The sequence below is a fragment of the Salmo salar genome, chromosome 28, assembly GCF_965601325.2.
Source record: "Salmo salar chromosome 28, fSalSal1, whole genome shotgun sequence".
Lineage (NCBI taxonomy): Eukaryota > Metazoa > Chordata > Actinopteri > Salmoniformes > Salmonidae > Salmo > Salmo salar.
The window spans coordinates 20,377,091-20,391,489 of record NC_138318.1 but is presented as its reverse complement, the minus strand read 5'-3'; the positions used below and the strand labels follow the sequence as shown (position 1 = coordinate 20,391,489).

The window sequence follows — 14,399 nt, the reverse complement described above, 5'->3', positions numbered from 1 at the left end:
AGATTAGTCCCTTAGGGCAAAACGGAGACAACCATCGTGTTCGTGATAGTCTCATCTTTCCATAAGGTGGTCATATTAGTTTGTATGCCAAACAATGCAGACACGGCTAGAGACGTTTTCACGAGAAGACCGATTTTCAGTATGTCTCATGGTCTGACAAACACTGCTGTAGCTCGGCTCCCTTCCACCGCAGATGCGGAGGGCAGTCATAAGCAGAGATATCTCTAGCTTAAACTGATGGATTTTGATGGTGATTTTTTGTATTATGTTACTTAGATTGACGCACCGGTGCAACAATAAACTCTTAAGAGGTTTGCACAGGTGACGTTCAAATGAGTCATAACAGATCCAGGAAACCATATTCATTTCCTTTCACTATTCTAGTCTCTCATTATTCATAGGTAGAAGTTTGATGTGGCAAGGAGGTGACTTTCATTTCACTAGAACAGAAACAGAATCTTAGACACGGGACATATAAAGACCTGTGTTCTAGGAAGCCATCACATTAAGATTATTCCCTACTCTGGTTATTAAAAGGCTCTGAACTTGTCAATCAAGTCAAGCACAAGCAGTCAAAAATGTATGCTAATTATAGTCCAGACGAAGTAGTTAAATGTAGGATGATGGCCAGGATGACGAACTCTAACGATTCAGGATTGGAACGAGGATATGGAAACGACTACCAGATCACAACGCGTACATACTTCCAACAGCCAGATTCCTATACTCGCTCAGTGAGCACAGAGAGAACCCCAAATGTGAGAAACAGGTGAGTCCACAAGGACAATTATTGGGTTGTCATTCTGTTGTTGACCAAGATTATACTTTTGAATGTATAACTGAAGGAGAATACTGATCTAACTTTTATAATCTTACTAAAAAAAGACTAAAACATAATTCTATTATCATACTCCAACAGGAAGTGGAATGGGGGTTCCAAGACGTTCCAGAAAAGACCTTATTCTCGTAAGACAACATTTAAAATCTATTACCAAATCATTGAGAAAACTTTTGCACAAACGCCATGTACACTATTTATTTGTTTTGTAAAGGATGCAACAGCAAATCCATTAAAGGACATACATTCTAAAACATTTATCTGAAAACCGACCATAATATTGATTATGCAGTGCCTTCAGAAAGTGTTCACACCCATTGACTTTTTCCAACTTTTGTTGTGTTACAGCCTGGATTTAAAATTGATTAAATTCAGATTTCTTTGTCACTGGCCTACAAACAATACCCCATAATGTCAAATTGGTAGTATGTTTTTAGAAAATGTTACAAATTAATTAAAAATGAAAAGCTGAAATGTCTTGAGTCAAAAGGTATTGTAAAAACTATTGGTCGCTAAATCCGGAGAAATGACGGACCATGTAAAAATCTGACTAAAAGGACCACGTAAAAACGGTTGGCTGGTGGTATGCTCTCACCAGTCTGAGTGGTCGGCTGTGAATGCCCTCACCCGCTATATACTTATAACTGATTGGTTCTGATTGGTTCAGTCCTCTATAGTGCTGTCCGGTTAGAAGATGATGTTGAGGCCCATCACTATACTCTTGATAGTCACTACCACACACACACACACACACACACACACACACACACACGTTTCCATTTGAAGATGTTTATAGGATTTTGGTCATCCGAATGACTTGGAATCTTATTGTTGTGGTTCTATAAAACAAAGATATGCATACATGTAAACAGTATTAGTTAAAGGTTATGACTATGCAATTTACATATCTGTACATGAATAAATGGCAAATGGCATTACACTTGTCTATAAAGGGCTATAAACACAGCATCACTATAAACATCAATTTAAACATTCACCTCTTGGAGAGAGAAACAAATTACTTGGATTGACAAAGGGTCAAGATTTATGACACCCTCTCTCTCCAGCCTTGTGTGAGATGTTATCAGATCTGCCCTGGCGCAACAGGGTCATAAATTACTCTGCGCATGAGCAAGCTCCAAGAACTGTCTGGGATGACTCTAGAAGCTCACCCATGGCAGCACGATAAAACACCTTAATAAAGGCCACTATGGAAAACGCTGTGGAAGTGTGTGGATGCAGAAGACAATGTTCACCAATACAACAATTAAACCACTTCTGCAAAAGTATTGCAACCAATGCAATAACACTTATTTACATTTACATTTAAGTCATTTAGCAGACGCTCTTATCCAGAGCGACTTACAAATTGGTGCATTCACCTTATGATATCCAGTGGAACAACCACTTTACAATAGTGCATCTAAATCTTTTAAGGGGGGGGGGGGGGGGGGGGGGGGGGGGGGGTTAGAAGGATTACTTTATCCTATCCCAGGTATTCTGTACTTATGGCAGTACAGAATTACATACAGTTGAAGTCGGAAGTTTACATACACCTTAGCCAAATACATTTAAACTCAGTTTTTCACAATTCCTGACATTTAATCCTAGTTATAATTCCTTGTCTTAGGTCAGTTAGGATCACCACTTTATTTTAAGAATGTGAAATGTCAGAATAATAGTAGAGAGAATTATTTATTTCAGCTTTTATTTCTTTCATCACATTCCCAGTGGGTCAGAAGTTTACATACACTCAATTAATATTTGGTAGCATTGCCTTTAATTTGTTTAACTTGGGTCAAACGTTTCAGGTAGCCTTCCACAAGCTTCCCACAATAAGTTGGGGGAATTTTGGCCCATTCCTCCTGACAGAGATGGTGTAACTGAGTCAGGTTTGTAGGCCTCCTTGCTCGCACACGCTTTTTCAGATCTGCCCACACATTTTCTATAGGATTGAGGTCAGGGCTTTGTGATGGCCACTCCAATACCTTGACTTTGTTGTCCTTAAGCCATTTTGCCATAACTTTGGAAGTATGCTTGGGGTCATTGTCCATTTGGAAGACCCATTTGCGAGCAAGCTTTAATTCCCTGACTGATGTCTTGAGATGTTGCTTCAATATATCCACATAATGTTCCTCCCTCATGATGGCATCTATTTTGTGAAGTGCACCAGTCCCTCCTGCAGCAAAGCACCCCTACACATGATGCTGCCACCCCCATGCTTCACGGTTGGGATGGTGTTCTTCAGCTTGCAAGCCTCCCCCTTTTCCCGCCAAACATAACAATGGTCATTATGGCCAAACAGTACTATTTTTGTTTCATCAGACCAGAGGACATTTCTCCAAAAAATACGATTTTTGTCCCCATGTGCAGTTGCAAACCATAGTCTGGCTTTTTTATGGCAGTTTTGGGCATTGGCTTCTTCCTTGCTGAGCGGCCTTTCAGGTTATGACAATATAGGACTCACTTTACTGTGGATATAGATACTTCTGTACCCGTTTCCTCCAGCATCTTCACAAGGTCCTTTGCTGTTCTTCTGGGATTGATTTGCACTTTTCGCACCAAAGTACGTTCATCTCTAGGAGACAGAACGCGTCTCCTTCCTGAGCGGTATGACGGCTGCGTGGTCCCATGGTGTTTATACTTGCATACTATTGTTTGTACAGATGAACGTGGTACCTTCAGGCATTTGGAAATTGCTCCCAAAGATGAACCAGACTTGTGGACCTCTACAATTATAATTTTTTCTGAGATCTTGGCTGATTTATTTTGATTTTCCCATGATGTCAAGCAAGGAGGCACTGTGTTTGAAGGTAGGCCTTGAAATACATCCACAGGTAGACCTCCAATTGACTCAAATGATGTCAAGTAGCCTATCTGAAGCTTCTAAAGCCATGACATAATTTTCAGCAATGTTCCAAGCTGTTTAAAGGCACAGTCAACTTCGTGTATGTAAACTTCTGACCCACTGGAATTATGTGGATATAGTGAATTATAAGTGAAATAATCTATGGAGTGGTTTAAAAACAAGATTTAATTTGTGGAGTGGTTTAAAAACAAGATTTAATGACTCCAACTTAAGTGTATGTAAACTTCTGACTTCAACTGTATGATAAGCAATACGCGAAGCAGCAATACAGTAGAACATATGGCTGAAACTTATCAAAGTAACATGAAGTAATTAGTGGTAATTATCTATTATTACACAGCATGTGCGTCTTCTCCCTTTGGACGACGATGACACTCCGACCTGAGTGGACAGGCGGTGTCCAGATGTGCATTACCAAGCACTCTGATTGGTTGGGAATGGCAGGGCTATGATGGGTGATTGATAACTTAAGTAGGCTGAGCAGCCAAACTAACGGGACTGAAGGGAAACTTAAGGGACTGTGAGGGGAAGTTGGATAGAGAGGAGAGGTGAGGACGGCCTTTTTTACAGGCATTCAAGCCTAAATCAGTTCAGGAGTAAAGATTTGTTTAACAAGTCACATAATAAGTTACATGGACCCACTCTGTGTGCATAACCTCTCCAGGGTAGGTGGGATGCTGGCCAACATCCGGTGAAATTGCAGAGCACGAAATTCAAAAATACTAAATTCAAATATTTAACATTCTTGAAAATATATGTTATACATCAAAATAAAGCTTAACTTCTTGTTAATCCAGCCGCCGTGTCAGATTTCAAAAAGGCTTTATGGCGAACCATGTGATTATCTGAGGACAGCGCCCCACATACAAACACATGAAAATCATATTTCAACCAGGCAGGTGCGCCACAAAAGTCAGAAATAGCGATATAATAACCAACCAACCAACCAACCAACCAACCAACCAACCAACCAACCAACCAACCAACCAACCAACCAACCAACCAACCAACCAACCAACCAACCAACCAACCAACCAACCAACCAACCAACCAACCAACCAACCAACCAACCAACCAACCAACCAACCAACCAACCAACCAACCAACCAACCAACCAACCAACCAACCAACCAACCAACCAACTGTGGCTCAGTTGGTAGAGCATGGTGTTTGCAATGCTAGCATGGTGTGTGCAATGCCCGGGTTGTGGGTTTGATTCCCACGGGGGGCCAGTAGAAGGAAAAAAAATGCATGAAATGAAATGGTATGAAATGTATGCATTCACCACTGTAAGCCGCTCTGGATAAGAGCGTCTGCTAATTGACAAAAATGTAAGATCTTCTTTTGGCACTCCAAAATGTCCCAGAAACATCACAAATGGTCCTTTTCTTCAATAATGTCCTTCTTTATGTCCCAAAAATGAAAGAAATACACCGGTTTCAACTCGCCCAACATGCCTATAAAGTAGCTAGTAAGTTAGCTGTAAACTTGGTCCAAACATTTCAAACAACGTTCCTAATTCAACCTCAGGTACCCTAAAACGTAAATAAATCGATAAAATTTAAGACGGAATAAACAGTTTCTAATATCGGATAAAAACGTGAAGCGCATTCCAGTTCACTCGCACCAAAACAGTAGAGTCCATCTGGAGTGACACTTACAATGAATAGCACTACTTCTTAATTTCTCAAAAGAAAAACATTGAACAATTTCTAAAGAAGCCATAGGAACTGCAACCAGGTTCCTAATAAAAAGGGAGTCCCATAGAAATTCTTTGGAAAATCCTATGACCTCAATTGTTTTCTTCCCCTGGATGGTTTGTCCTTGGGGTTTCGCCTGCCAACTCAGGTCTGTTATACTCACAGACATTATTTTAACAGTTTTAGAAACTTTAGAGTGTTTTCTATCCAAATCTACCAATTATATGCATATCCTAGCTTCTGGGCCTGAGGGACAGGCAGTTTACTTTGGGCACGCTTTTCATCCAGATGTCAAAATACTGCCCCCTACCCCAAAGAGGATAATAGTGTTTAACATGATTTTTGAATGATTACTTCATCTCTGCACATACAGATAATTGTAAGGTCCCTCAGTCGAGCATTATAGATTCAACCACAAAGACCAAGAAGGCCACCTATTGGTAGATGGGTAAAAATAAAATAACTGAATATCCCTTTGAGCATGGTGAAGTTATTAATTACACTTTGGATGGTGCATCAATACATCCAGTCACTATAAAGATATCCTTCCTAACTCAGTTGCCGGAGAGGAAGGAAACCGCTCAGGGATTTCACCATGCATTACAGAGTTTAAAAGCTATGATCGGAGAAAACTGAGGATTGATCAACAACATTGTAGTTACCCCACAATACTAACCTAATTGACAGACTGAAAAGAAGGAAGGCTGTACAGAATAAAAAATATTCCAAAACATGCATCCTGTTTGCAACAAGGCACTAAAGTAATATGGGAAAAAATGTGGCAAAGCAATTTATTTTATTTTATTAGGATCTCTACTTGTAGAGCTTGCTGTACCTGTTGAACCGATTGTCTTGCTGTATAAATTGTAGTATAATCTGCAAATATAGTAGCTTGAGTTCCAGATAAGGCATAAATAAAGTCGTTGGTATAAATTAAGGAAAGAAGTGGCCCAAGGCAGCTGCCCTGCGGTGTTCCACTGTTTAAAGCATGAGGGGAAGAAAATGACCCTTTTATATAGGTGGACTGTTTCCTGTCCGTTAGATATGACTGTACCCATTCAATGCTGCCTCCTTAAACCCATAATGCAATAATTTTGTCAAAATTATTTCAATGTTCCACTAAATCAAATGCTGCACTGGAATACAAAAAATTGTACACCCACACACCTGCCATTATCCATAGCATTGAGCCACTGGTCAGTCATGTCAACCAATGCAGTGGAATGGTTTTTGCGAGAAGCATGCTGATTGGCTGCGATCAGATTGTTCTTTTCCATATACTCCCATATTTGTCTACTCACAATACCCTCCAATGTCTTACTGAGTGAAGGGAGTAGATTGATTGGTCGACTATTAGCAGGTGTAATGGGTTCTTTGCTGTCTTTGGGATTGGACACAGTTTAGCATGCTTCCATACATTTGGAAATTTCCCCTTTTCCAGTGACCAATTAAATATGTATTTCAGTCGAGCTGCAATCTGGGGAGCAGCATAGCGAAGTAAAAAATTGTCCATAAGATCATAACCTTTTGGGTTTTTTGCTCATAATATGATCATCAATCCATTGGACAATAGCTTGTTTGTAAGAATGGGCGTTTACATTATCTCTCAGTAAATTAGTTTTCTTTGTAAACAAAATCTGCAAAATGATTGGCCATATCAGCTGGTTTTGTTATTGTTCTCCTGTCAACCTCCACACTAGATGGGCATGATAGATACATTACCAATCAAAAGTTTGGACACACCTACTAATTTTTTATGTTTACTATTTTCTACATTGTAGACCGATAAAGTGTTAAACAAACCTAAATATATTTTAGATTTGTGATTATTAAAAATATCCACCCTTTATCTTGATGATGTAGTCTATTTCAGAAGAAAAGAATAGCATACTCTGAGTTGTCCTTATGTTAGGTCCTGATGTGGCTATGGCAAATGGTTGTGGGCTACACTAGTACATTTAGCAGACAAGATTTGCTTATAATTTTGTGGTATTATTTTATATTATTTTACAGTATGAAGAATACAATTGAACAAAGCTGAATAAAATATCAATATTTTCTCCAAACAATTTGAGGGAGAGTGCACATGCGGCTATTCTGTGTTGAGTGGTTAACAAAGTAATAGGTACTCCTATATGCTTAATTTAGAGTTATTCATGTAACTTTAGTTGTTCTACAAACGCTGGGCTATATGTTTAGATTTTTAATACATTGTAAGGATGCATGATGAGGCATGAGCTCTGCTTTGTTTTTTTGCGCAGGCTGTACACACTCCAATAGTGTCTCGTTCACAATTTCAAACCACAGCTCTTGGCATTACTCAATCATTTAGTTCTATTTGAATTATTATGATCCTTCCAATTTATATTAATATCACCCAAAATGAATACATCTGTTACTATCTGTGGCCTGGTCAAACCTAGTGCAAAGGTCACTCATCCTACCAATATGTGTGCCTGGTGAGGCAGATGTCCTTGAGTCCACAATACCTCTACTTGAAATACATTAAGATCATCCCTCCTCTTAAAGGGTATATGATTCTGAATGTACAATGCTACACCACCACCATTCCTATTCATTTACATTACATTTACATTTACATTTCTATTCCTATCCCTTCTAGGTAGACTATATCCATGAATGTTAATTTGCCCATCATTAACAGATGTGTTTCGGTTAAAGCTAAAATGTGAAGATTATTTATGTTGACTAAGTTAAAAATCTCATGTATTTTGTTAGGAAGGCTACATACATTAAAACCTCTTGAAGCGCTCGTCCCGCATGCGGGATCAACATCCAGCAAAAAATCATATCGCCATATTCATAACCGAACCATAGCAAAATGTAATATTTTTGTTTTCTCAAATATAGGACTATTTTATATCGTTTAATAGATACACCTCTCCTGAATCGAACCACGTTGTCCGATTTCAAAAAGGCTTTACAGCAAAAGCAAAACATTAGATTATGTTAGAGGAGTATATCGTCAAAGTAGCCACATCGCCATTTTCCAACGAACCACATGCATCACAAATAACCAAAAAACAGCTAAATGCAGCACTAACCTTTGACAATCTTCATCAGATGACACTCCTAGGACATCATGTTACACAATACATGCATTCTTTTGTTCGATAAAGTTCATATTTATATATAAAAACAGCATTTTACATCGGCGCGTGACGTTGAGAAAATATTTTCCCTCAAATGCATCCGTTGATCAGCGCCACAATTTACCTAAATTACTAATCGAAAACATTTTTAAAATGTAATATTGTCATTCAAAGAATTATAGATTAACATCTCGTGAAAGCACCCGCATTGCCAGATTTAAAAATAACTTTACTGGGAAATCACACTTTGCAATAAAAGGGTATAATATACTCAGAAAAATAGGCTAGCGATACAGGTCAGCGCCATCTTGGAACAATCGAATATCAAATCTACTCTTGTATACTATTGTAAATATTCCCTTACCTTTGATTATCTTCATCAGAAGGCACTTCCAGGAATCCCAGGTCCACAACAAATGTAGTTTTGTTCGAAAAAGTTTATAATTTATGTCCCAATAGCTTCTTCTTGTTAGCGCGTTCCGAAGGCTACTCAAAATGTACCGTAGTGCGCGGGAAATATATATTTAAGTTCGTTCAAACATGTCAAACATTGTATAACATAAATCTTTAGGGCCTTTTTCGACCAGAGCTTCAATAATATTCAAGGGGGACGATTGCATTGTCTTTCTAAACGTTTCGAAAGGGGAGGGTAGCCAGGGGCGCCCGCATCATAATGGTAATGGCCCTCCCCCTATGACCAAGTTCCACAGCCTCTCATTCGGTCAGTTTGTACCGTAGAAGACTCAAACCACTTTGTAAAGACTGGGGACATCTAGTGGAAGCCATAGGAAGTGCTCAATGAATCCTAACTCACGGTGTGTTTTATAGGCAAAGTGCTGAAGTTGAGTGCACAAATCAGATTTACACCTCCTGTTAGGATCTGTCTCGGGGTTTTGACTGCCATATGAGTTCTGTTTTACTCACAGACACCATTCAAACAGTTTTAGAAACTTTAGGGTGTTTTCTATCCACATCTACTAATTATATGCATATCCTAGCTTCTGAGTTTGAGTAGGAGGCCGTTTAAAATGGGCACGTATTTTTTTTTTAAATCGCTGTAGCACCCCCTATCCTTGGCGTGCGTCAAGAGGTTTTAACCTGAGCTATATGCAGCCCTTTCCTTGTCCCGTGAAGATCAATAGAGCATGTATTCATTATAGTTGAAGCTGTCATGATGCATTACAACACACAAACTCAGATTTGAACATTGCATTAAAATTGCCAAGGATTTACTCTAGAGTCCTGATACAGTTGCCCGTTGATGTAAAGTTTATCCATCACCAAGGAGACTCATTGGTTCAGGCAACACTTTGGCGGGAATTCTAGACTGGCACATAATGCATTGATGTCCTCTCGTAGTATATCCAAGATATTATTATTATTATTTAATTTTTTTGTACTTATTAGGGATCCCCATTAGCTGCTGCTCTTCCTGGGATCCAAACATATTAAAGCATTTACATTAAATATAAAACAAAATATAAAACAGTACATAACATTATTACACCACTACATATCTAAACTCAGCAAAAAAATAAATGTCCCTATTTCAGGACCCTGTCTTTGAAACATAATTCGTAAAAATCCAAATAACTTCACAGATCTTCAATGTAAAGGGTTTAAACACTGTTTCCCATGCTTGTTCAATGAACAATAAACAATTAATGAACATGCACCTGTGGAACGGTCGTTAAGACACTAACAGCTTATAGACGGTAGGCAATTAAGGTCACAGTTATGAAAACCTAGGACACTAAAGAGGCCTTTCTACTGACTCTGAAAAACACCAAAAGAAACATTTACATTTACATTTACGTCATTTAGCATGGGCTCTTATTCAGAGCGACTTACAAATTGGTGCATTCACCTTATGATATCCATGCCCAGGGTCCCTGCTCATCTGCGTGAACGTGCCTTCGGCATGCTGCAAGGAGACATGAGGACTGCAGATGTGGCCAGAGCAATAAATTGCAATGTCCGTACTGTGAGACGCCTAAAACAGCGCTACAGGGAGACGGAACGGACAGCTGATCGTTCTCGCAGTGGCAGACCACGTGTAACAACACCTGCACAGGATCGGTACATACAAACATCACACCTGTGGGACAGGTACAGGATGGCAACAACAACTACCCGAGTTACACCAGGAACGCATAATCCCTCCATCAGTGCTCAGACTGTCCGCAATAGGCTGAGAGAGGCTGGACTGAGGGCTTGTAGGCCTGTTGTAAGGCAGGTCCTCACCAGACATCACAGGCAACAACATCGCCTATGGGCACAAAACCACCGTGACTGGACCAGTTAGGACAGACAAAAAGTGCTCTTCACTGACGAGTCACGGTTTTGTCTCACCAGGGGTGATGATCGGATTCTCGTTTATCGTCGAAGGAATGAGCGTTACACCGAAGCCTGTACTCTGGAGCGGGATCGATTTGGAGGTGGAGGGTCCGTCATCGTCTGGGGCGGTGTGTCACAGCATCATCGGACTGAGCTTGTTGTCATTGCAGGCAATCTCAATGCTGTGCGTTACAGAGAAGACATTCTCCTTCCTCATGTGGTACCCTTCCTGCAGGCTCATCCTGACATGACCCTCCAGAATGACAATGCCACCAGCCATACTGCTCGTGCTGTGTGTGATTTCCTGCAAGACAGGAATGTCAGTGTTCTGCCATGGCCAGCGAAAAGCCCGGATCTTAATCCCATTGAGCACATCTGGGACCTGTTGGATCGAAGGGTGAGGGCTAGGGCCATTCCCCCCAGAAATGTCCGGGAACTTGCAGGTGCCTTGGTGGAAGAGTGGGGTTACATCTCACAGCAAGAACTGGCAAATCTGGTGCAGTCCATGAGGAGGAGATGCAATGCAGTAATTAATGCAGCTGGTGGCCACACCAGATACTGACTGTTACTTTTGATTTTGACACCCCCCCCCCCCCTTTGTTCAGGGACACATTATTCAATTTCTGTTAGTCACGTCTGTGGAACTTGTTCAGTTTATGTCTCAGTTGTTAAATCTTGTTATGTTCACACAAATATTTACGCATGTTAAGTTTGCTGAAAATAAACGCAGTTGACAGTGAGAGGACGTTTCTTTTTTTTTGCTGAGTTTACAATACAAAATGTTCAATATCACCATACAACAATATCACAATGTATGTGTATGCATATGCATTCATTTTATCATAAATTTCTCTCAGCCAATCATCAGTCGTTTGTGTAAGTGCTCTGCTTCTTGATTGTCCTTCCCTATAACCATGCTAAAAGTCTGTTGTCAATTTGTTTACTGTGAAATAGCATTGTATCTGGTCAAACCAGATCCAGCAGGTTTGCAAGCAGAGTAAAACAAAATTAACAAAACTGATGTATCTTTCAGGACCTATTCAGGCCGTCGGTAGATACACCCAATACAAAAATTAAATTAAATGATTGTGTACTCACTCCTGCCTGCTATATTGAACTATTTGCCAAAATCAATTAACCGATTCTCAGAAGACATTCGCTCTGCTAATCGTCAGCAGGAGGAGAACAATTAACTTTTTGTCCTGAATACAAAGTATTTTGTTTGGGACAAATGCAATACAACACATTACTGAGTACCAATCCTCATATTTTCAAGCATAGCGGTGGCTACATCATGTTATGGGTATGCTTGTGATCGTTAAGGACTGGTGAGTTTTTCAGGATAAAAAAAGAAACGTAATAGAGCTAAGCACAGGCAAAATCCTATTGGAAAACCTGGTTCAGTCTGCTTTCCACAAGACACTGCGAGATGAATTCACCTTTCAGCAAGACAATAACCTAACATGCAAGGCCAAATATACACGAGTTCCTTACCAAGAAGACAGCAAATGTTCCTGAAGGGCCGAGTAACAGTTTTGACTGAATTTTGTTTCAGAATCTATGGCAAGACCTGAAAATGGGCTTCCTGAGCGGCGCAGTGGTCTAAGGCACTGCATCGCAGTGTTGCATCATCACTACAGCCTGGGGTTTGATCCCAGGCTGTGTCATTACTATCTGTGACTGGGAGTCCCATAAGCGGCACACAATTGGCCCAACGTCTTCTGGGTTAGGGGAGGGTTTGACCAGGAGGGGGCTTTACTTGGCTCATCGCACTCTAGCAACTCCTTGTGGCAGGCCGGGTGCCTGCAGGCTGACTTTGGTCAAGTTGAACGTTGTTTCCTACAACACATTGGTGCAGCTGGTTTCTGAGTTAAGAGAGCGGGTGTTAAGAAGCGTGGTTTGGCGGCTCATGTTTCGGAGGACGCATGACTCAACCTTTGCCTCTCCCGAGCCTGTTGGGGAGTTGCTGCGATGAGACAAGATCGTAATCACGAAATTGGGGGTAAAAATTACAACAACAAAAAAAGACCTGAAAAAGGTTGTCTAGCAATGATCAACCAATTTGACAGAGCTTGAAGAATTTTGCAAAGAATAATGGGGAAATGTTGCACAATCCAGGTGTGGAAAGCTCTTACAGACTTACCCAGAAAGATTCACAGATACAATCGCTGCCAAAGGTGATTCTACTATGTATTGACTCAAGAGGTTGAATATTTATCTAATCAAGATATGTTAGTGTTTACTTTTTCATGATTTATTTGACAAATGTTAGACTTTTTCTTCCACCTTGACATTCAAGTTTTTTTTTATTTAACCTTGATTTAACTAGGCAAGTCAGTTAAGAACAAATTCTTAATTACAAAGACAACCTAGGAACAGTGGGTTAACTGCCTTGTTCAGGGGCAGAACAAGATTTTTACATTGTCAGCTCAGGGATTCAATCTAGCAACCTTTCGATTACTGGCCCAATGCTCTAACCACTAAGGTACCTGCCGCCCCAGGTAGCTTAGAATATTTTAAGCTTAAATCTTATAATTTATTTTCATTTTTTTATAATTAAATCCATTTCAATCCCACTTTGTAAGATCAAGGGGTGTAAATACTTTCTGAAGGCAATGTATTTGAAGAACTGCATCATAAGCAGTTTTGATATTGTAAAGTGTACCTAAAAATGCAGGAAGTAATGGTACAAGAGTGGGGTTGGGAATTATGCTAACCTGAGATTTTAATGTACCTGAAAAACACCTTTAATGCAGGGAGGAATGGTTCCAGGAGGGCTTCATTAGAATACACCATACAAAGGGGAAAAGAAAGGAATACATCTGCTCTGTATGACACAAGTTGCAGAACTACACAAGGTGAGACAGTAAAGATTTGTCGCACAATATACAGTACCAGTCAAAAGTTTTGGACACACCTACTCATTCAAGGGTTTTTCAATTTTTTTATATTTTCTACATTGTAGAATAATAGTGAAGACATCAAAACTATGAAATAACACATATGGAATCATGTAGTAACCAAAAAAGTGTTAAACAAATCAAAATTGATTTTATATTTGAGATTCTTCAAAGTAGCAACCCTTTGCCTTGATGACAGCTTTGCACACTCTTGGCATTCTCTCAACCAGCTTCATGAGTTAGTCACCTGGAATGCATTTCAATTAACAGTTGTGCCGTGCTAAAAGTTAATTTGTGGAATTACTTTCCTTCTTAATGCGTTTGAGCCAATCAATTGTGTTGGGACAAGGAAGGGGTGGTATACAGACAATAGCCCTATTTGGAAAAAGACCAAGTCCATATTATGGCAAGAACAGCTCAAGTAAGCAAAGAGAAACCACAGTCCATCATTATTTTAAGACATGAAGGTAAGTCAATGCAGAAAATCTCAAGAACTTCAAGTGCAGTCGCTAAAACGATCAAGCGCTATGATGAAACTGGCTCTCATGAGGACCACCACAGGAAAGGAAGACCCAGAGTTACCTCTGCTGCAGAAGATAAGTTCATTAGAGTTAACTGCACCTCAGATTGCAGCCCAAATAA

The 14,399-nt window shown here is 39.9% G+C and overlaps 1 non-coding gene across 1 annotated transcript; it reads left to right on the top strand.

Moving 5' to 3' along the window:
• The first annotated feature begins 462 nt into the window (after window positions 1–462).
• On the top strand, window positions 463–13,762 carry LOC123731474 (uncharacterized). The gene is made up of 3 exons (XR_014383039.1): window positions 463–769; window positions 920–966; window positions 13,614–13,762. It is a non-coding gene; the product is annotated as an uncharacterized LOC123731474 (transcript).
• Window positions 13,763–14,399: the final 637 nt, after the last annotated feature.